This window comes from Mchenga conophoros, linkage group LG9 (assembly GCF_057382185.1).
Source record: "Mchenga conophoros isolate Kocher_MC1m ecotype Shallow Benthic linkage group LG9, M_conophoros_male_GT1.1, whole genome shotgun sequence".
Lineage (NCBI taxonomy): Eukaryota > Metazoa > Chordata > Actinopteri > Cichliformes > Cichlidae > Mchenga > Mchenga conophoros.
This window is the reverse complement of record NC_140534.1, coordinates 20830665-20855668: the sequence shown is the minus strand read 5'-3', so window position 1 is coordinate 20855668 and position 25004 is coordinate 20830665. Positions and strand designations below refer to the sequence as shown.

At 39.4% G+C, this 25004-nt stretch overlaps 1 long non-coding RNA gene across 1 annotated transcript; it reads left to right on the top strand.

Moving 5' to 3' along the window:
- The first annotated feature begins 22079 nt into the window (after positions 1-22079).
- On the top strand, positions 22080-23091 carry LOC146567197 (uncharacterized). Its single transcript, XR_014893763.1, has 2 exons — positions 22080-22388; positions 22664-23091. It is a non-coding gene; the product is annotated as an uncharacterized LOC146567197 (long non-coding RNA).
- The last annotated feature ends 1913 nt before the right edge of the window (positions 23092-25004 follow it).

Sequence of the window (25004 nt, the reverse complement as noted above, 5' to 3'; positions counted from 1 at the left end):
AAAATACACAAAGCTGGAGTTCTTCTGTGTCTTTACGTGGCCAGCTGCCTCTTCTTCTCCCATTCTCTCTCCCTCTCTCTCCTGTTGCTACTTAAATGATGAAACTGATCAATGATCAGCTGATCGCTTTTCTCTCTTGTTTGTTTATCGCGCATTTCGAGCCAGAAAGAGGAAACCAGCGGTGGTCGCTCTAAACAACAGCAGCAGGTTAAAACTTGATCAGCTGCTATTAGAATTTATTTAATATTACTTTCTAGTATCAGCTGATGTTGGCTGGAGCCACAGCTGTAACAGCTGCTGGTCATGATATCGGTTTGGATATATGGTGAGAGGGAAACAAGAAGATGAAACCAGGAGATGTCCTTACTGAATCATCAGAGCTGAACAGGTGATGGAGAAACAGGTTTACCTTTTAGGTGACTTGAATAAGTTGAAGGGAAGTTATGAACTGTTTCTGAGAGACAAATAACATCAGGATCCTTTTTTACTGACAGCTGGTAACTGTGCAGGGACGGGTCTAGCAAAGTTTTGCAAGGGGGCAGGTAACCATATACATGCACTGTTTATAAGATTGGGGAAACCTGCAGTCAGCTGAGACTGAAGAAGTCAATTGGATGAGTGACGAAACGTTTTTCCCACAAAACGTAAAGTCCAGATGAACAGAATCAACTTTTGGAGATACTATATAGCTCATGCTAATATCACATCTTCACATTTTTCTTTTTAGAGGTAACAATAACTTTGCATTCTCGCTACTCACCATGCTCTAAAACAGGTATATGTTAGCAATGACATCATTTAACAAATGTTTTTAAAATTCTAGCCGTGCTAATTAGCCTTAGGATTGGTTGAGGTCTGTGCAAGCCTTTGGAACAAAATCAGTCTTTTAAAGCTCACTATTTTCCAGGTGAGCCTATAGCACATTTGTTAAAGTCAGTCCGGATTGTACAGCTTCTAATCAGAAACAATTAAAGTTTGTTTCTTTTTTTTCTGCTCATCAATCTTTTTCTGTAAGTAGTTACCGAAATACAGTCAACCTTTCTTCATTTTCCTAAGTGTGTGTGTGTGTGTATGTATATGTGTGTGTATATATATATATATATATATATATATATATATATATATATATATAACAAACCACAACGCCCCCCAGTCCTACACAGATCAACACAACCATCAAACATATTAGAGGAATATAACAGTAACAAAAGTAGATTTAAACAGGCAATACCTCTAGACTAGCAAAATAAGAGATAAAGGGTTGCCACTTGTGAAAAAATTTGGCTGTGCAACCTCTAACGTATATTTAATTTTTTCAAGTTTTAAAAAAAACATGATATCTTCAAGCCACCGGGAAACAGTAGGATACTTAACAGACTTCCAATGCAACAATATTAGACGTCTCGCTAATAGGGATGTGAAGGCTATAATATCCTTTTGTGTGGAATCAAGTGTAAGTGAGCGAACAGGAATCCCAAATACAGCAATCAGAGGACAAGGATGAAGAGTTACCCCAAGAACAGTTGACATAATAGCAAAATACCCTGTCCAGAAACCTTGTAGCTCAGGACACAGAAAAAACATGTGGCTAAGGTACGACCAGTACTTTTAACATTTTATCAATTATTTACCAAATTAAAAAACAACATGTGGTAACTTATTTTTAATTTTGCTGCATACAAGTTGAATGAATGCTTACTGGATCTAGAACACCATTTAGATCATAACAGCTCCTGATCAGGATGAATTTCATTTTCAAATCAAATTTCATGTCGCAGTTTCACACTTTTGTAACATATTATTTCAAAGCTTGCTTATGGGCTTGTTTTGGAGCAGACCAACAGTCAGGCTCGTCTTCACCCTTACTGTCAGACTCTGAATTGATGGTTCTGCTATATCTCACCTGGCTGAGTGGGGACACATGTACTAAACGTTAGAGTTCCCACTGCAGGAGCTTGGGTTTGAGTCTGCCCTCGACCGTTTCCTGTGTGCCATACCGCCTCAGTCTCTCCCCACCTTCCTGCCTCATGTTCTGAAATCTCTTCCTCTCCATCAACTTTGAGTTTCTTTGAGTGGAGCTTCTTTTGCAGCTGTGACAAAATATAGAACGGTTTCTGCAACCAGGGGAGTAAAATGTGCTGCAGTGTGAGGGCGCACAGGTGTAGGTGTGGAATTTTACATATAAATATTATAGTTTACTTCATGCACAAGAAATGGAAACATTTAATCTAACCCACTTTTCATCAACTACATAACCTTTATTGGAGAGTACATTCATAAATTGTGTGTATCACACACACAAACACACATCCACTAAACTCTCTCGTTTTATATCTCTCCCTCTCTCTGGTGAATGATGGAAGTTTGGTGGACTGTGTGGTTTGTCTGGCTGAAAGTTGTGTTTTTTTTATGTGTGGCGTGTTGTGAGGCTGATTATGAGTTAGTGTAATTGTGTATGGTGTTGTTAGCGTAGTTTATGTGGCGTTAGTGGTTTTTCCTGGATGCAGAGCAGGTCAGTATGCCGTGGACTTTTACACCACCATGTTAGGGATGGAGTAAAGTAATAAAGCTTGAGTGGAGAAGCTGCTGCAGGGGCTTCCTCAGCTGAGCTCTGAGGACAGAGCTGTCCTGGATGCTAACTTTTCTTTGGAGGAGATTAGTGCTGCTGCTGGTCAGCTGGCTCCTGCACAGGGTGGGCTGCCTGCAGACTTCTGTAAAAGACTGTTACTGGCATCGAGCCATCATGTGGGGCTCTCTCTTCTCCCTAAAAAACAGAGATTTGTCTCTGCTTAGAAATGGAGACGTGGCTCTGTTATGCACAGATTACTAACTTCCTTCAAAAGTACTGGCCACCAGGCCGAAACACTTTGTGAAATGAATCGCTCACAGAGATCAGTCGTACTGTGTACCACACAGCTCTAATGTGAACAAGAGTTTTCTCATGAGAGACTTGGTAGTTATTTGTAAATTGTACAGTTTGATGTTGGAATAATTTCTTTAGATTAAGAGAAAGTGTTTGATAGGATTGACAATCTTTTTTGTTTTTCCATTATGAGAAGTTTTGCTTTTTGGAGGTGGATTTTTGTCACTTTTGGGGCTGTTGTATCAGGCGGCTTTCTGTTTTGTGAAAGTGGATGATGGGCTGAGCTGCCCAGTATAAGTTTGGAGAGGATCTAACTGGAATGTCCTGTTTCTGGAATATATATTTATATTGGTATATTTGTTAGAATTTTTAATCTTTGTTGAATGTTTTAAGAGATAAATAAGCAAAGTTATCTAGATTTATGTTGCCAGGTTTATGTCGGAGGCCTCTGCTGGTGTTGTCATTGTTTTTCTGTTTTCATTACAGATCAGAGTGATGTGGACTTTCTCAATAGATGTTTAGATTTGTATGAGAACCTTCAGCAAAGGTGAGCTGGTGAAAAAATATGGTGTAACAGGTTTGTTGGTGGTCATATAGAGACTTTTTTTTTTTTTTTTTTTTAGGAAAAGAAGAGTCTCGGAGGTTGCCATGGAGACGGTCTGTGTCAGACTGTCTAAACCAAAAATGGATGCTGTACATACACTGATAAATGTCATTTCAGGAGTGGCCAGATTGAAATCCAGAGAAAACTATGCTAGAGGTGAAAGGTCAAACATTGGTCATCATGTTGAGATTTTTTTAATACCACAGACTGACAAAGAAAACTGAAATTTGTGAATTTTAAAGGTGTGCAAGATGTGCTGTGTTCAGTCGCAGGGCCTTGCCCTTTTATTTCATTTGTCTTTGGTTTCGAGTTTTTATTTGTGCTCTTGTAATTATTTTGTGATAAAACTTTTTCTATTTTGAGATCAAGATTCAAGTGGAAATCTTTGTGTGTCTGTCTCTCCCTTGGTTTCTGTAGAGGTACAGTGTGGGGGCGCCTGGATAAATGTTAAACAGAAGCTAGATGTAGTGTTCCTCCACTGTCCGTTAAGGATATGAGGAAAAGAAATGGTCAAGAACAAAGTGTATGGTGTATTTATAAAAGAAAATGGCTTTTAAATTGTATACCAAAACGACCACCAGAAAGTCAACTACAACTTGTTACATAATCATCATGATTGTTGTATCAGTTTAACAGTTTATGGGTTGACTTCTTTCGGTTCATTCACTGTTTACATCATGAAGGAAAAAGAAGGCAACAGGCTGAGAAATGAAGCTGTTGTGTGTCTTTGTGGCCACACGGGGGCAGTGCTGCATAAATAGTAGAATCTCTTCCTGGACACTTTTTCTGGACCTCTTTTTAAATGACTAATAAAGACAACAACAACATGAATTACATCAGGATCTGATATGGTTGTCTTTTTTTGTTGAGCTTTATATATTTCAGAATGCCTAGAGTTTGTTTGTTTCCCATGTTTTGTGATACAGAACATCTCCTCTCAGACGGCTGTTGTCTCATAATGGGTCATTACCTGGTCTGATGGGGTGTTTGTTCCATTTATAAATCAAGTGATTGATTTGTGAAATGAGAGATGGCCTCTGACCTGCTGACTGGTGTCTGATCTTCTCTGCTCCCCTCAAATTTGACAACTACTCGGCTAATGTGATGGTGGACAGGAAGTCACTAAACCTGGGACTCTGGAAACACATTTCTAGGGATAAAAAGTTAATGTAGATCGTTTCAGGAGATAAATATTAAATGATCGATTTGGCGATTATACTAATATAGTAAGAAAAGAATGTATGAAGAAAAGATTTTTTATCTATACACTTAAGCAACGACCAGAGTCTTAGAATTGCGCTTTCACCAGGTTTTACTTGACTGAACAACAGAACTTCTCTGTCTCCTTTATAAGGGGTCACATCCTGAGTTACACAATGAGTCTTTCAAATGTGTGCGCTAACCCACTGCATGTGTAGTCGTGCTGAGACCGCGTGGTCTTATTTTTATTACCCCTTGATTCAGCTGTGACCTGCTTATCAAGTCTTTTTACAAGTACATCATAATTATCTGCTCTCATGCAGACATAAGTTGAGCAATGGTTTAACAAACTTTCCCATCAAAAACATGAAGGTTTAGCTTTAAGCTTATTTGTCCAAACAACAAAGGATAAACTGCCAGCACCTGGACTGAAACAGAACATAGTAGTGTTGGATGTAAGTAAAGGAAATACAAGTATAACTGTGACTATGGAACAAATCTCCTTCAATGTTAAACCTTAATGTTAACCTGATTGTGTTTATTAGAAAAATCAGCCATTACAGTGTCTGTGATTGCTTCACATAGTTAGTTAACTCTGGTTGTCTGTGGGTTTGTGTCAAACTTGGAGTGGAAAAAAAGCATAAAAACTGTGGAAGATGCAGACTGTGAAAGTCTAGTTTATTTCATGAATACAATTATTTTTTTACAGTCGCTAGAACAAAGTAGCGTACATTCATGATAAAGTAAATACCACAACACAACATGGACAGTAAGAAGTAAACTGAATTGTCTTAGAACTTATTATATTCTTTAAGCTTAAAAGCAACACCTAGGATTCCACTGTTTGTGTTTTAAACCTTTTATTCAAAACTAGTATGTGTCAACACTTCTTTCTCCCAGCAGCATTATTGAAGTGACACTTTAACGACACTTTACCTGCTGATGCTTCACATCACAATCTTTATGACGAAAAAGCTCAGATGTCTGTGCTGTCACTTGTTATGAAAATGGACAGAACCTGGGCTCAGGCTTCCTCTTCTTCTTTCCTTCCTCTTTAATAATAACCATAGATCAGTAAAATAGCCATATTTTTAAACAAATGATTGTGATGAAGAGAATTTTTTTTTCTAGTGTGCATGAACTCAAAATCTTTTAAGTTTAAATCTTTTTTGTTTACCAATAACTGGGGAAATCCAAACTTGATGTACCAGGTCAACTCAGCGAGCTCCTGTCTTGACCTCCCCTCTGCGTACGCACGCACGCACGCACGCACGCACACACACACACAGTATCATCATAAATGCCATGATATCTTTCTTGTTCAAATAGTTTATTCACTTAACAAAGAGGTAGCTTGGAAACTCAGTAAGGAGGAGGAAAAATAGTTTAAGGACATTTTCTCAAATAAAGAGGATTTCATCATCTTTCTGTTCATAATGGGGCGATTGTGGCTCAAGAGTTGGGAGTTCGCCTTGTAACCGGAAGGTTGCCGGTTCGAGCCCCGGCTTGTACGGCCGCGGTCGTTGTGTCCTTAGGCAAGATACTTCCCCCGTTGCCTACTGGTGGCGCCAGTGTCCGGCAGCCTCGCCTCTGTCAGTGCGCCCCAGGGTGGCTGTGGCTACAATGTAGCTTGCCATCACCAGTGTGTGAATGGGTGGATGACTGGTTGTGTAAAGCGCTTTGGGGACCTTAGGGACTAGTAAAGCACTATACAAATACAGGCTAAATAAAAGAAGAGATACATCAGAAACAAATCAGTAGATCCAGAAATTATAGAGTCAAACTCTTTTCAGCTGTAGAGGTACACTTCATGCACTCCTTAGCGTACAGTTCAAATGCCTGTGTTAGGGTGCATTGTTTCAGTTTCATTAAGTCTTCTTGCAGTTACATGATAATTATTATGCTGGAGTGATCAAAGCTCATAAACATCTGAGTTACACAATGAGTCTTTCAAATGTGTGGAATATCCCAGCTGTAACCTTTGCTTTCAATTTGGTTAAATTTGGCATTCAGATCACAGACTAAACAACAAGTACAGTAGGTCTTCCACTCCACAATTAAAAATAGCAACACTCATGCAAGGCTTTATTCTCCATAGAGTCAACATAAAGCAACATTAAATAATGGATCTTTCATCTGAAAAAATTACAGTTTGTATAAATTTACACTGAAGACCAAAATACACACACATACATAAAACCCATAAATCACTAAAACCTATTAAAACACATGGAAAATTACCTCATTTGTTGTGCTATTCAAAGATGTGTATGTGTGTGTATTCAGGCCAAGTCATAAAGAAAGCAATAGAGGTCAATATACTTTATGTTCTACAGTCGCTGCAGATTAATGAATTATAGTGGAAACTTGAAGATCCTAGGTATAGTAGTTTGTGGGAAATAAATACAGTGAAGTGACCATTTAGCTCTTGTGGCATGAAACTGCTTAGTGCATTATTATTTGCTTTTCTACAATATGATATTTGTTTAATAATTGATTGATTTAGTGCATAAAATAGTTGATAAATAAAATGTTAAATATCTAATCTAAGGGAGTGTCTTTGACACATGCTGACTGCATTCTTCTTATAACCAGAACAGGAAGTGAGATCAGAGGAGAACAAGAGTGAGCAGTTTGGTGAAAGGAACAGGAAGGATGAAGAAGAGGTGAATATCCACACAGTTTAAAAGGAGACATCATGGCACAATAAGAGCACAAGCTCTAAGATGAAGACTGGTAATGATTAAAAACTGCACTAAATAGTATCATTCTGTGACTTCACACTTTAGGTAGTGCATAACATGTACCACTTTATATTAATTTTACTATATGTTTAAATAAATAAAAACAAATAACTTTAAAAGGTGCTGTTATTGAGTGAAAATTCAAAAGACTTCATGGCTGGGGAGAAAAAGGGAGAAAGATGGAGGAACACAGCACACATAAGAAACAGGTAAGAGTGGACATGAAGTCAAAGTCAGGGACATGTCCGATAATAAAGACCTTCCACCTGGCTACATATATGTCACTTCTGCTTTGCCCACATTCATCTATGGTGATCGCTCATAACTAAGCAGGGTGCTATGCTCTTATCAAACGATGATCCGAAACTGCTCTTAAAATAATTATTACAAGAATATATACATATTTTTTTTTGTTATTTTTTTAGTTGAATATAAAATGTTTGTGTGTGATTGTCAGTACAAAGAGGAAGCGCGGACAGAGAGACTGGAACTAACAGAGATCAGGTGGATTTTTCACAACATCTACATGCATTAAATGGATGCGTTGTGTGCTTTTCAGTAGCACTCTGCTATTAATGTGAATAATAGCATTTAGCAACATTCACATCACTGTAAACTTGAACAGGATGAATGCCACTATACTGATGTGACAGACTACAAATCTGTTCTCCACTCTCTGAATTGGTGTACACGAGTCTCTGTGCTGAGTCTGCACAACAAAGTGTTTGGGTTTGCATGAATTCAAAAGCTGTCATTTAAAATCAGCTCTATTACCAGTTTGCTTCTTGTGCAGGTACGTGGAGTCGCAGGGGGATTTTGAACTGTCTGTATTGTATAATGGTACTTTAAATACTTGATGATTTGGTGGACCTGCCTCTATGTGGTTAAGAGACTGAAACAATGCCGTGCAGGTTTCTCCTCTGATCTGCTTTTTCTTAAACTGTTTTTGAAATTTACTGGTCAACATGACTGTGCCATTGCATCGGGTTTTAAACTAAAGTGACCACCGTAAAGCTGATGTATTATATTAAAATCTGTTATTCTTAGACACTGCTGTAGGTCATCCAAAAATTACATTTCTTTTGAAGGCAACACTAAAAGCATGACATTAAGACTGAGCTGAGCCCTCCTAAAGGTTTGATGCTGGAGTCGCCCCTGATTGAGTGCTTCTCACACATTTATGATTTTGAACAATTTACAGAAAATAATATCAACAGTAAGTACTTTTAAAGACTTAACATATAATAATAGTTGCTGAATTCATGCAAGTCAAATAACTGATTGATCAACTACAGAAACAAAATTGTACTTCATGCGTTTCATGAGCACAAATCTTCATCTGTAAAATAACAACTAAAGATGTCAGATAATTGTAGTGAAGTCAAATGTACCAATTTCCACTTAGAAGCAGCGGAGAAGAAGCCACAAATGTGATGGAAAGACCGATGTAATGCCTCTATCACCCACTGTCCTTGCCGACCTGCATTGGCTTCCCGTTAAGTATCGCATTCAATTCAAAATCCTGCTGCTCACCTTCCGAATTATTAACGATATAGCTCCAAGCTACCTCATTGAGCTCCTTAGACATACACCCCTACGGTGTAATTTTACATGTAGTTGTTTTTTTTACTGTGTAATAATATTCAGCATTGCTATCAATACATTTTTCAAAAAATGCTTCTCTGTGCAAAATGGGATTAAAAACATAAACTGTGGGTGTGGCGGAGGTGTGGTCCGGGGCGCGGCTGCAGGGGAGGAGTGGTGCAGTGAGCTCAACGGGGCGATGCTGGTAAGAACAGCTGATGGCGATTTTGGACTGATGGTGGTTTTCCTTTCCTTTATATAGTGAGGTGGAGAGGAGCGGAGGAGAGAGACGCTGGGGAAACCGACCGCTGTCAGACGGTGTTCTGTTGTAATTCAGTGCACACTCTTAATAAATGTGGGATCTGATGACAACGACCTGTGTGTGGGTGTATCTGTGCCTAGCGTGTGTCACAGTGGGATACTGTTATTCCGTGATTTGAACCGGGGGAACAAATCGTGGCAGGATCAGCCTGATATTTTTTGTATCCCACTCTAACTTTACTGTATAAAGAGCTAACGTCTCCAAAATGTCAGGAGTAGTTAGTCATTACAACAAGTGTTTGTGAACTAAAAATCAAGAATGTGGGATACTGTTTGTCCGTGATTTGAACAGCCCAGCGCTGCTCCCGACGAAGGGAAAACCAATTCTGCAGGGGAGACCTACCTCAGCGCTTGTGCAGGTGAAACCAAAGGGCAGATATGCTTCACCATATTTTCTAGTCTTTGGCTTGGAATAAAGTTGGTTTGGAAACCTATTCAGCGATGCTTCATCTCCTGCTTTGCGTTTGTGTAGGCGCCCCGTGCTAGCAGTGTCCAAGCATTTTGTTTTTTTCCCCTTTTCATACCGCCCCCCCTCCCCCCACCCTGCAATGGCTCTGCGCCCCCCCCTAGGAGGCAGGCCCCACACTTTGGGAAGCTCTGGCCTAGCCCCATCTTATCTCTCTGAGCTGCTGCAGCCTTATACACCCACCGGCTCTCTCAGGTCAGCTGATCAGCTGCTCCTAAATGCATCTGACTGAGCGTAAACTTAGAGGAGATCGTGCTTTTGCCGTAGCAGCTCCAAAACTGTGGAACGATCTGCCTTTAGAGATAAGACAGGCCCCTTCTCTGCCTGTTTTTAAATCACTCCTGAAAACCCATCTATTCACCCTGGCCTTTCACTCCTTGTGAGATGTTGGTTTTTAGTTTTACTTCAGTTGTTTTAGTTGATTCAATGCTGTTTTAGCTTGTTTTTAAATATAGGGCTGTTTTAATTTTTATGTACTATGTTTTATTTTTTACTGTTTTGTTTTATTCCATTGTTCTTAACTTATTTACTGTACAGCTCAGTTATTCTCCTGACTGAAGTTTGATCTGTTTAAGGCATCCTGCCATGCGATTGCATTTGTCCCTGACCACCAGAAACCCTCATGCTAACTTTTATCGAGTGGAAAAAAGTTAGCATTCATCCTCCAGCTTCACTGTGTTTCTATGCTAACATAGCTGTGTCGCTAGCGATCATGTAGCAATCAATCAATCTTTATTTATAAAGCACTTTTCATACAAAAAAAAATGTAGAACAAAGTGCTTTACATGGTTAAAAGCAGCCCACCCCACCCTCCAACTCACTCCCCACACTGTCATTAACATAAACGATGTGAATACACACACACACACACACACACACACACACACACACACACACACACACACACACAAAAAGAGTAAAATTGGGCTGGGTACGCATGAGCCAAGTGAGGAAACACTATAACAGGGAGCCGTCTGCACCGGGAGCCGGTCACAGACCGTAGCCTCCAGGCTGGGCACACAGCAGGAGGGAGGCAAAGAAGCCCCCCAGCCAGGCTGAGAGGACCCCAGAGCCCCAGCAACCATGGTCGATCACAGCCCCGGTGCAGGGAGCGCCCTCTGAGGAAACACTGGAGATATGACACAATAGGATATATACAGGGTAAAACGATAAAATAAATGAGAACGGGATACAATATAAATAGAGTAACAAGATTAAAAAATAAATCAATAAATATTAGGTAAAGCCTAAATTAATAATAGAATAACAGGATAGAATAAATAAGCATAAAATAAATAAACGTTAAGTAAAAGCTAAATTAAAAAGGTGGGTCTTGAGCCTGTTCTTAAAAACATGTACGTTCTCTGCGGCCCTGAGCTCCTCCAGCAGGCTGTTCCACAGATGAGGACCATACCACTGAAAAGCTGCCTCTCCGTGAGTATGTGTCCTGACTTTAGGGACAATCAATAGGCCAGTACCAGAGGACCTCAGGGTCCGCGAGGGTTCATACGGTAAAAGCAGATCTGAGAGATAAGAAGGCCCAAGACCATTAAGACATTTAAAAACCAATAAAAGAACTTTAAAATCGATCCTGAAACACACGGGGAGCCAGTGCAGCGATTCTAAAACCGGTGTAATGTGGGCCCGCCCTCTGGTCTTCGTCAGCACACGAGCTGCCGAGTTTTGTAAAAGTTGTAAAGTTGAAATATTCTTTTTAGGAAGACCAGAGAGCAGGGCATTACAGTAATCAATGCGACTGGTAATAAAAGCATGCATCAGCATCTCCGTGTTGGCCCGAGAGAGAATAGGGCGGACTCTGGCTATATTTTTTAGATGATAAAATCCAATTTTGGTTACATATTTAACATGTGGGATAAAACCAAGCTCAGAGTCAAAAATAACACCCAGGTTTTTCCACTTGTAGCGAAGGACATAGTGAAAATGCCTCTAATTTAGACAAGAGTTTCTCTCTCTGAGCCTCAGGACAGATGATTAAAACTTTAGTTTTGTCCTGGTTAAGCTGTAAAAAGTTTTCTGCCATCCAAGATCTTATATCTAAAATACAGTTAAAAAGGGCATCCATTGGTCTGGTGTCATCAGGAGACACGGAGATGTACAGCTGCGTGTCATCAGCGTAACTGTGGAAGTTCACTCCATGCCTCCTGATGACACCGCCGAGAGGCAACGTATACAAATTAAAAAGTACAGGGCCTAGAACCGACCCTTGAGGCACACCACATGTCATTTTATGGATCTTAGAGGAGCATGTATCCATACTCACCATAAAAGATCTGTCAGAGAGATAGGAAGTGAACCAGTTGTGTACAGCACCAGAGAGGCCCACCATGTGTTTCAGTCTGTTTAAAAGAATAGCGTGGTCTACTGTATCAAAGGCTGCACTTAGATCCAGTAGCACCAGGACTGAGAGCTTTTGGGAGTCCCAGTTACATCTAAGATCATTTAAAACCTTTAGGAGAGCCGTCTCTGTGCTGTGGTTCACCCTAAATCCAGACTGGAATATCTCCAGGATCTGTCTATCATTCAAAAAGTCATTAATCTGAGTAAAAACAAGTTTTTCTAAGATTTTACTTAAAAATGGTAAGTTGGATACAGGTCTGTAGTTATTGCTCTTCTTCAGAAGGGGCCTCACCACTGCCGTTTTAAAGGCAACAGGGAAGACACCCAGCTGAAGAAAGCAATTCATCATGTATAAAAGCTCAGCTTCAAAAAATCCATAAAGTGTTTTAAAGAGTGAAGAGGGGATTGGATCTAAAAGACATGTGGTGGGTCTCACTGTGGAGAAAACTTTCTTAAGGTTTTCAGCATTAACCAGGACAAAGCTGTCCAGTGTCTCCTCAGGTACAATCGAGCCCTCAGATGTGTTTAAAATCATATCGCGATTAGATAAAATGTCAGATCTGATGGCGCTGACTTTTCCCCTGAAGTGGTCTGCAAACTGCTCACAGAGTGACTCTGTGGGGGTTCTTTGGGAGCTGTTAAAATCAGGGTTAAATAAATGATCACATCATTATATACCAGCTAGTCCAACTTCAGTAACCCTACAAAAGTTACTGCTGTTTAGTGTTCTGTCTTCATTTCCCATATGGAAAAGAAATAGTAAAAACTAAAAGACTTGCATCAGATTTGGCCTACTTTATATAGTGAGTCATATTCGCCCATCCTTTTCTTCTTTAAATGTGAAGTGGTGTTGGAATTTCCAAGTAAGAAATGCATTCCTGCCCTGCTGCAGGCTCTGTTGTGCTGGCTCCGAGTCCATTGTGTAACTGACGGCATCAACATCAACAGTACATTCGAGCCTCTTTGTTGCGGCTCTTCCAACCAGTGGCCGCGGCAGGCTAAACATGAGGACACCGATGACGCGCAACAATTAACGCACAAAACACTTCTGTATCATTTGCTTCTTTATTTTCACATGCAACTGTCCAAACCACAAATCAGCATATGGGATTAACTATCAAACAAACGCACAGACTGCACAAACAAATAACTGCAACTTACGAATAACTGCACTAGCTACTATGTCAAAATTACAAACTGGTCTATGGCATCAATTAGTGCACAAATATACAAACACCATCAAGTTACAGTCCAAATTTATCACAATCATTCAAGCTGCTATCAATTGCGATCACGTTGTGTTCAATTTGCATTCATATTGCGATAATATTACGATCATGTTGCGGTATGTTGCAGTCAACAGAAAGTTTTGCCTCGTGCTCACCCTACCTTCTGCTCATCACATTAGGTGCTGTGAACAAGTGAGTGCAACCACATTTATCTTATACCACACCCATGAGACACGCCCCACACCCATGACCAATACAGTGAGTCCATTTAAACCAACCCACTTAGTCAGACGGAAACAACTCATATGGCTCCTACACTCTTATTACGTGTTTTATTTGGGTTTCCGGCAATGCGTTTAATTACCAAAATTAGAGGTGGGATAGCCTAACATATGAAACAGAAAATGACCGCTGTGTAATCCATTTATTTCAGTAACTGTATTCTAATTATCACCTATTTAAACTGTAACTGTGACGAACTGGTTACTCATATTTTGTACTTTACATACCTAACACCTGTACATGTATTACTCCCCAACACTGCACTCAATAATGTTAATGTGGTTGTGTTGAGTAATACTGCGAGTGCTGATGTAAGAGCTTTGAGATGCATTTGTAGATATTATTACGTGTTTTACAGTCTTTATGGTGCTAGCTTAAAGTTACGGTGTAAAGGTTATCTTATATTGTGGTAAAGCGGTTACTATTTAAATGGTGTCTAGACAGAAATATTAACTCCTGTTATGACTAAGTTGCTAAGTTACTAGTTAATGAAGTTACCAGTAACATGGTTAAACGCATTCACAGATTCACAGTAAATATCCCGATTAGCTTCAATGGATCTATAATAAATTTCTGCTAGTTCTAGCGCTTCATTTAAACCGTATGATACTGATACTTACCCAGAGTCAGTGTAAAATAAAATTCTACCTGTGTGAACAAAGTCTGGCTCCTTTAATCCTGCATGACAAACTTCAGGATGCAGGTTTATTGACCCTCTTTCCTGCTGGCACACCTGTGACACCTGAGAGTCAGCTAGAAACTTACAGGAATGTTTACTTCATGCAAAGACTGATAGACTCTGTAATACTGTAAATGATCAGTAACTTAGGTTAATACTAAACATTTGTGCCTCTCTGTCTGTGCTGAACCATTTAGAATCAGGTTTTGAGTCAGGCTGCATTGAGTGTGGGACTTAAAAGCATTAGGCTTGAAGATGGTATGAAAATCTCTACTTACCTTCTACGCTATATTTTTGTTACTGATTTATTAATACATTTTACATTGTTTCTTTTGTTTATCAGTAGAGAGAACACAGATTTCAGAGGCGCAAAGAGAAGCACTGTTGCTTCATACTTAATACTTTAAAGCTGCATTAGGGGAAGACAAGAAGCAGAAGTACTTCCAGGCACAGCCGCAGTGAGGGAGCAGACACCTTACACTGAGTTCAGAGAAGTCAGAATTTCAAGAAGCGTCTGAAACAGCTCAGGTTTGGAAAGAAGCCTTTTATGTTGGGTGTTATAAAAAAATATACACATATTTATAAATACATTTTATAATAACAACTATAATATTATTATAAATAGTAGTTATTCTCTTATTATTATAAATAAATATCAAACATTTCAGTTGATTTTCTATCACATATATTGTGTTAGCCCTGTGATAAACTGGCAGCCTGTCCTGCTTTTGCCCTGTGGCAGCTGGGATAGGCTTCAACCTCCCACTGTCACGATCCTGGGTCTTTTGACCCAGCGTTTTAAGTTTTAGTTTATTTTTGATGTTTATGGTTTATTTTTAAGTTCATTAGGTTATCTAAGCTCATTTGTTTATTTAGATTCCCCTTGTGTCTTCTACCCCTGTGTTTTAGTCTCCCTTTGCCCTTTATGTGTTTCATGCTGCGTGTCTTATGTTATCAAGTTTATATTGTCTTGTCTGCGTCTCATGTTTCCTGTTTTATTTTGAAGGTCTGTGTCCTATGTCAGTGTAGTCAGCTTTGCTTCCTTTGTCTCGTTATGTCAGAGTAGTGTCAGCTGTTTCCCCATGTGTTTCCACTTCCCCCTAATCACCCTTGTGTGTATTTATTCTGTGTGTTTCTGTTCATTCTTTGTCAAGTTGTCTGTTGTTCCATGTCTCCAGGAGTTTCCATGTTTATGTTTTTTTGCAACGTTCAAGGTTTTGTTCTTTGCCTTTTGTGTTTAGCATTCAGTTTTCCCAGTTTAGTTCTAGTTAGGTTCTTTCTTGTGTGCATCTGCCTTTTGTTTTTGTACTCTTTTATCAGCCACATTAAACGGCTCGCTTTTAACCTGACCATGTTTTACCCAACAGACATTTATTTCAGTGACTCTTTTGAATTTAACGGACTTTGGATTATTTCCTGTGCAGGAGGAGGAGAAGGAGGCTATTCGGTAGTGATGGGCAGATGAAGCTTCATGAAGCACTGAAGCTTTTCATCCAATTGGTTCATCCCAGCGCAAAGCTTCTTGAAGCTTCATTTGCTCTAGTAGGACACCTACTGGACGTAAAAATATTAGTTGGCATGAATTTGAAGAGTGTGGCCTTTTGCACACAGCCTGTAAATGTCAACAACAAAAGGAGTGTGTAAAACATGTATATTGTAGTGATGGCAGCATACTTTGTATATTTATACTGGCAGTATGGAAAATGATCATTTACTGTGAGGTGAGGTGTGGTTGGGGTGTGGACAGTAGTTGTGCTTTTGTAACGTTGAGGTATGGACAGCTACACACTTCTGCCTGTTCACATTCTGTAAAAACTAAATGTTCACTGCTTTTATGACCTTTTTAGTGGGGAGAACATAGCTAGGATTTAATGATTTAACAAATCTTTTGAATCCTTTGTCCTCCACATTGCTAAATGGCTGGGAGTCCTCGATCACCATGCTAACCAGGTCTTCATCTATTTGAGATTGTTCTCCTGAGGAAAGACAATAAAGACAAAGCACAAATATAAATATCACACACGTAACTTATAACAGTTGTATAATATTGTTATATCATTTAGCAACATTACTGCATCCTATATTATCATTGCATTTGATGGCTCACCTGGTCTTGCTCCTCAATCGGCGTTCCCCTTATTCTCATGCAAAGCTCTGTAGTGCCTAAGCATGGATGAGGTGTTGTTGTTATATCCCAGCTCCCTGGCACATAGCAAACACTTCACCTTGTACAAAAGTAAAGACAGCTTAAATAAAGCCTGCAGACGAGCGGTGAGCGGTAGCTAACATTCTTTAATCAAAACACACAAAGAACAGACAAGCAAGCTTGATGAAGTCCCTGCATGACCGCGGGACAGACGGTCAGCAGAGTCTCCCTGAGCCTAGCATGGCTCTCAGTTAAATACCTTCTCCAGGAACAAAAGGCAGTACACAGCTGTTTCACACCTTAAGGTTCACACTCCCTTGCTTCCTACCAGAGTCCTCAAAGACACAAAAGACTCTTCCTGTGGAGTTGTCTGCTTCCCCCAACTTCCTTACTAGACCCCCAGCATTTGTCTTACTGTATGAGTGTGAGACATGTTAAAATCCAGTGGCACCAAGGTATCATACAATAAAATAATGTGATTAATGCATAAGTAAAAGAAATTCCTATACATGCCCCTTCCTGATTTCTTATGTTTTAACATGTTTGTTACACTTACATGTTTCCAATTTCAAATGTTAACACAGATGTTCAGAGTAAATACAGATTGTAGTTTTTCAAATGATGATTTCATTTAGTTTGGGGAAACAGCTCTCCAACTTTACCTCATGTAGAAAAAGTCATTTCCTTCTAAACCTAATAAGTGGTTTTGTCATCTAGCAAGAACTGCAGTCAAGCATTTGCAATAACTAATAAAAAAAAGCACTTGGGACAATTGTGTTGGTGACAGCTTTTGTTATAATATCAATAATATTTCTATGAATATGGGATACTGTTACATGTTTGCATAGACTTTTGTGGAATATGGAGACACTCCTGGCATTATATGAGCAAAGTGAGACTCATTTTTTAGGGTTGGTGGAGATGAGTGTGAAGATCCAAACAATCCCTGTCAGTGATGGAGAAGCTTTGATGAAAATATTTGGTAAAAAGTTCACCAGCATGAAGGAAATGAAGTTTCAAACTTTCCTTAGGAGGAGCCCAGCACGCCTGCTTAAAGAAAAGTAAGTGTGGCGATGTGGATGCTTGCAGCGACTGCTGTATAGAGGCCATCCTGCTACACATGAAACACATCAGAGTCATAATTGTTATTTTAGTCACGTGTTTGTTTATTATCCTTATTGTTTTATCTGGGACTGTTTGCAGACATCTCAGAGAGAGGAGACACCAGCATCTGAACAGAGACTCAAACCAGCAACCTGCAGCTCCCTGCTTGGCTGCTCCAGTTTTCTCCTCACTCATGTTGCCCACCAGTGATTTCTAGCTGCCCACCCACACAGCAGGCTAGAATATGCGCTGAGCCTCAGCACCCAATACTTGGACATGTTTTCTTTATTAAACAATGAACCAGACCCCAAAAAGTAAACAGCTGTTATTGCTAGGCAACGGGAGCAGCATTTGGAGATGCAGCACCTGACATTCCTGACCATGTGGGCGGAGCATGCATGAAATGGAATGTTTAGTAGAACTGTGCAACACAAGCACTTAGTTCCAGCATGTTTCATTGTATCCAGACACAGCTAGAGACACATCTACAGCAGCATCTCTGTGCAGGACAAACGACAGTTGACGAAGAAACATCGAAAACTTCACTTCACTCCTCTACAAAACGTTGGTTCCTTTGTTTAAAAGGCCAAAATGAATCAAGGGAGATCGAGAAGAGGATCGGCGAGTGCTTCACCTCACAATACAGTACAGCTGATTCATTTTAAATTTCAAATGATACAGGCTGAAAATGTCAAATTAAAAGAAGAGGCAGAAAAATCAAGAGGAGAAGCTAAAAATTCAAAGTTTGAAACTGAAGTAGTATTGCAGGAATTACAGGATGTGGGTCTCAAACTTAAAGGAGAGAAGATAAGAAAACAACAGGCAGAAAACGAGAATGAAAACATGAAGAAAGAACTGTTGCAAGCTCAAAAAGCATTGGAGGAAGAGAAAAGCACAGCACAAGAAGCCAAAAATAAATATCAAACTGCAAAGAAGGAGGCAGGAAATGTGATGCAGGAATTACAGGAGGTGCAGGAAGCTTTCGAAGAGGAAAAAAGCAAAATGCAGTTGGCAACACAAGACGCTGCAAATGTAATGGCTGAAGCTGAAACACTAAGGAAGGAATTACTGCATGTGAAGCAACAACTTGAAGAGGAGAAAAAATGTAAACACGAGACAGAAAATGAGATTGAAAATATGAAGAAAGAATTGTTGGAAGCTCAAAAAGTGTTGGAGGAAGAGAAAATTAAAATACAGGAAGCAAAGAAAGAAATGGAAGATACAAAGAGTTACACTCAAAACATGAAGGAGGAACTGATGAAAGTGCAAGAGGAACTTGCAGAAGGGAAAATTGAGTTGAAGGTATTCAAGAAAGAAACGACGGTGACCAAGAAAGGCTGCAAAGATGAACTTAAAGAAATACAAAAGCACAAAAAGGAAGCTAAAGAGCTCCTCAAACACAAAGGGAAACTGGCCAAACAGCAGCTGAAAGAAACATTTAAAGATGCCGAGGAGCAGCTCAACAAAACCTTAAAAGAGCTGAAGGCAAAAGAAAAGCAAGCCGAGGACAGGAGGGGATTCTGGAGCAGACTGCTGAGAAAGAACTGACCCAGCAGCATCTTCCTCCTTCCCCCTCTCTCAACCTTTCTTTCACAAAAATCCCCCAAACTTTACTTGGGACGTTTGTTTGTTTTTCAAAAACTCTATTCTGAATGCATGTACTGACATACAAAAATAAAATTGCCATAACTTGACCTCATGTTGCCTGCTTCTTTTCTTGTGTGTCTGTGGATGTAAAACAGTAACACACTTTCTGCTCTGTGTGTTTTTAATTGCAAATAAATGCAATATGTTTTCATTTTAAAATGCAGTGCAAAAAACTTCTGCTTTAAATCTTTTTTTTTTTTTAGCAAAAAGCTTTTTTTTTTGCCTGTTGTGGAAGTTTTCCATTTAACATAAATTGTATTGCACCATCAATATTATGGAAATACATCTTCTGTAGAAATTTACATACCTTGTTGGGAGGAATAAGATCAAAATGTTCCCACACAGGTGAGGATATCCTCCTCTTCTTAGCTGGCTCCATTCTCTCCTGACTTTCTCTCATAAACCTCCAAACTGTCTCCAAATTCTCACTAACCGCAACTCTCCATCAAACACCCACATTTTTGAATGAAGTCTGAGGGGTTTATATCGCTGTCGTAGCTCGCGGCAAAGTTCGAACCACTTCCTGAACCAGTCACGTGGTACAGCCGGGCAGCGAGGCTTCAGACGTCATCATTTTCAGCTCCTCCCATAAATGAAGCAAGCCTCGATACGCGCATCGCAGAAACGCTCCCTCAATTACTCGACACAAGCTTTGAAGCCTCGATAGAGAACGTCACATCACTACTATTCGGGCTCAGATGACCCGGATAGCCACGGCTAACCCAAGGTTTCTGGATTTTCTTGCCTTATGATTTAAAGAACTTTGTTACTGCCTCAACCTCAGTAGTAATATAAAGGCACTTTTTTAACTAGTTTAGGAGCACTTTTCTTTTGTGCTCTGAAAGACACAGAGGCTAGTAGTTTTTAAAACAGAGTACCACAAACAACATGTATCCTTTTAGAAATAAACTTTTCTTGTGATACTTCTAAAAACCACATATTCTTAACTAGCCACAATAGCACTGTATCGACCCCCCAATGTTCCTTTAATGCAACCTATAATTGTCTAGTAGCCACACAAACGCACTGCAACAGTAAGACTTGATGAGACAGAGGGGGTTACAGGTAGGGCCCCAACAGTCAGCAAAACAAGTCATAAAACAATAAAAGCTGCATACTTATCAAGAGCATCCCAGCACACACATCCCAACTGTAGTTCCATAGTTTTTCACCTTTTTTCTTTACAAACTGCTCTTTTCATCTCTCCATGTCAGAGGTCAACTGAAACCAAGTCCACCTATATAAAAACACCCCATCAGACACACAGTATTTTCCTCAGCACTTCACAACTTTCGCAAGGTATATCGTTTTAACTTTTTTTTTCGGACCCCAGACACAGCGCTGTGAGGTAGTTAGCACACAATTTGGCCATGTAGAAAGCATCGTTTGTTTGGAACGCGTCATCACTGTTCATACGAGTTTAATTTAATCAAACCTCATTTTAGGATCTACGTGGCTCCTCATCACTCGCCGATTCATCATTTTATTTAAATATCAGAATTTTCAGAATGGTGATCCAAGCGGGACACAGAGGCTGCTAGTTTTAACGCACCAGAATGCCGCAAATACAAATAAAAGCCTGACTATCGAGTGAGCCTAGCCGCAGCGACACCTTTCTTTCAAATGGATGCCTGCTATGGGGCATAGCCTGCAGGTGCGTTGGAGCCGACTTTGCTACCCGCACAGAGCGTTTCGGACAGTCGGGCACTGCTTATGCAATAAAGAAAAACAACAATACAGCATGTTTCTCTGCTCCAAGACATCCGCGGTCCTTTCACACGGTAAGCATGTCTGTTATACCCAGCGCATAAATGTCTGTATGTCAGCGCTGATTAAACCCTGTTTAAAATGTGACACGTTTGTTGTCCAAAAACATTTCCTCTAAATTTGCAAAGTTACTGATTTAAAATCTGCTCTAAGAAATATTTCCTGTGATCTAAAATTTGGCACATTTATATTTGTGTCTGGTAACAACAGCAGCAAATGTGCTGTACAGCTGATTCTTTTGAGGGTGTAGCGCCTTCAAAGGTTGACGTAGGCACCATGTAGAGTTATAAAACGGGGTTTATTCTGGTCTCGGGAGAACTGCTCAAAGAAGAAAACGATTTTTTTTAAAAACATCACATCAAAATGCATTCTTCTACTTTGTGTAAATCAATCACAACGTAATTAATCACAGAAAATAAAACATTTAAAGAACACAAGCAAAGTAAGCTGACCTCCAGGAGGGGCTAAATAGTCCTTTGTGGCCTTACTATCTTTTTCTAACTTATTTCTTGCACTTATTTAATTTTGAACATTACTTTTTCCATGTGTGGAGCTAACCATGTGTGCTAGCAAAAAAGGGGTTGGGTGGAGACCCAAAAATGCAACCAACTCTACATTCCACTGTTCATCACCAGATGGTGCAAAAGCGCAAGATCCAGACATAAAGCATCAAATCCAAAAGTCCTTTACAGAGGGTTTTTATCATTATTATTATTATTATTTATTATTTAACTAACTTTTTAAATGTTTCACACATTAAACATTAATGCATGAATGGATGTGTATTTTAAAATGAAATACTTACAGAAGACATTGTTAATTATTAACAGCTTAATTATTGTGCTTTGTATATGCTACATGTATATATAGTACATGCAGTATGACAGGAACACAGAGGTTTAGTGCCAGACTTCACATAAAAAGTATCAACTATGTTAGGATCCATGATTATCATGTGTGGTGTTAGTTTACATTAGTGGCTCCTCTCATGAAGGTGTGTGGATCTCTCACCTCTCTCCAAATTGTGGTTGTGTGTTTGATGCTGAAACAGATGAAGACTGCTGATTGGCTGAAGTAGGGTACAATATATTTTTTTGGTTTTTGGTTTGGGCAGTGCTCACCGCTACATTAAATAAACTGCTGCTCGTGTGTGTTTGTAGGTTCTCAGTCATCCAGCTCATGGTTGTCTAAGGAGCCTGGAAACACTTCAGCCACCTGGAAATACCCAGCCTGCAGAGTACATCATATGATTTATTGATTTATTTTGTGTTCATGTCACATGGATGGATGTGAAATTAATTTATGATTGTTTTGTTTTTTGTCTGTTTCTAGAGGAGACGTCGTTCAGGTTGCAGGACTTGGTGGTTATAGAGTAAATGCCACCGGCCACACACGTAAGACCATATTTTGTTTGATTATTTCACAGTTAATGCTAGAATCTGATTTCGGTTTCTGTGACTGTTTTATACTTACATTTATGTTTTTTGTTTAATACTGAATGAAGAACAAGTTTTTTTCTTTTTGTAAATTTTGGAGTAGATATACTGTGCGCCAAGTTCCTTGTTTAAAAATCATTTGGAAACATAACAAAAGATGAAACATCATTCTACTCACAATTTTAGCTTTTGAAAGATTATGAATAACTTTTGTTCTTTTCCTTTTTCTCTAGTCCCTGATGAACCACCTAATCTTCAGTGTGCAGACATGTGTGTTGCTGACTGTGAGCCTACCAGATACTCTCAGTGTACTGCATATGTGCCATATAACAACAGGCTGTGTCTGGAAGAACATCAAGTAGATGCACGTGGGGTTAGTTAACTGCTAATATTACTGTATATCATCTGTGTATGTTTTAGATATTTTGGGGAGCACAAACTACATTTCTCTTCTCTCAGGGTGATTCTGGTGGTGGAGTGATTTACAACAACATGATTTATGGTGTAATCAGTTCTGGTTTTGAACGTGTCTGTACTGGACCAGCTGTTACTGTGAATGTTTGTTCTGACATGAACTGGATAAATCAGAAAATTGCTCAAAATAATGGAAAATAACTGAATGAAAATAACATCCAGAATAAACAATCATCTCTACATGAAACTTGTGTGCTGTGTGTTGTTTCTACTCTAGAATATCTTCATGTTAACTGCAAATTGTGAACCTTTTTCTTTGGTCTAAAATATTGTGTCAGATTTGCAGCTTGTGTGTGTTTGAATGTGGTGTCAGGTGTGTAGCAGCTCATCCTGTTGTTCAGAAACTCTCAGACTCACACTGTGAAGATGCAGAAAGGCTTTCTGATCAGACATGCCACCAATCAGCTGCAGGGCCTGAACATGATAGACTTCATAAATCTGAGTTGATTGTTGGGGGTGGAAATGTTTACGTGGAGGCTGTTGGCCTCCGTGCACTGAGGGCATTAAAATAAATACAGTAACCATCAAAATAAGTTTTGTTGATAAAATACATTTCTTGAAACCGTCCATTGTTTTGTCCGAACTCTAAAAACTGAATCCAATTTTCAAACTAAAAGCAGTGCTTTCAAAATTTACACTAAAGCAAAAAACCTACAAGAACAAAAAATAAACAAAATAAAATTATAGTACATAGCGACATATGTGTTTTATTTCTCATAACACATCATTTCCATCTTGTCTTCAGTCCTGCATTTTTATACTTCTAAGACCAAAATGAAAACTAAACTCTTCATATTCACAAACACTATTTGTTTCAGGATTTCATCATGATTCATTTTCCATATGAGGCAGTGCTTTCAAATTACTTTTGAAGTAGTACAGAGAAATTACTCTTCTCCTCGTCTTTTAAATTGCATCAATATTTTCCAACTGAGCAGTAAAAGGACACGGAACTCAAACATGAAGCATCAACGTGATGTTTAGATGTCAATTAATATTACAATAAGAGACTAAAGTAACTCGCTTTGAACACTTCAGTTTTCTCTCTTGATGCTGCTGTTTGTTTCCTCCCCCACTTGTATTTTTCTGCACTTCAGTGAATGTGCATAGCGCCCTCTGTTGTATGTTTGGGAGAACTGCACTACATTGTCATCAAACGAAAGTGTGCAGAGGTGGAAAATGAGCAAAGGAAGCACATCAACTGAAGAAGCTTCTTGGATCAGAAGTTAAACATCATCCAGAACCTTAAAGAAGTAAAGTCGCTTTCTTTCCAGGCTCCTTAGACAACCATGACCTGGATGACTGAGAACCTACAAACACACGAGCAGCAGTTTATTTAATGTGGACCTGAGCAGTGCCCAAACCAACAACCAAACAATTTTTACTGAACCCTACTTCAGCCAATCAGCAGTCTTTATCTCTTTCAGCATCAAACACAAACCACACCTTGAAGAGAGGTGACAAATCCACAAACACCTTCAAATGTAAACACACATCACACATGATGAACATGGATCCTAACATAGTTGATACTTTATTTTGTAAAGCCTGATACTAAATGTATGCAGGCCACCTGAACTGCTTTTTCTCGAGTGCCGCCCACTGGGTTGGTCACTAGAACTGTGTGTTGCCATCACTGGAGCTGTGGTTGGTCTTTTAGATTATTTAGACTGGGACTGTTTTTTGTTGATTAGGCGGCATGGTGTCCTGACGGCTGCCTCTGTTGTTTTTTTTCCCAGGAGGAGGAGAGTGGAGCACAGGTGGACAGCAGCCATGGGAGCAGAGAGCACAGAGTTTTGGGTGAAGACATGACACAGGAGTCGAGGGAGCTCAAGGGATTATTGTGTTGTCTTATTTACTCCACAGTAAATAAAGAGCACTGTCCATCGCACGAGTCCTGCTTTTGGGTCCTCCTTCCCCACTTCACAAACACTGAAACTAATTATACAGGTAATAATAAAGGAACCAGAAGTTCACATCTATAGCTTTAAATTTGGATAAATCTGTCAACACAACCATCAATAATAGAATAAAATACAAACAAACACTGAAACTAATGAAAAATTACACATGATATATGAACTGTGGAAACTAACTGAA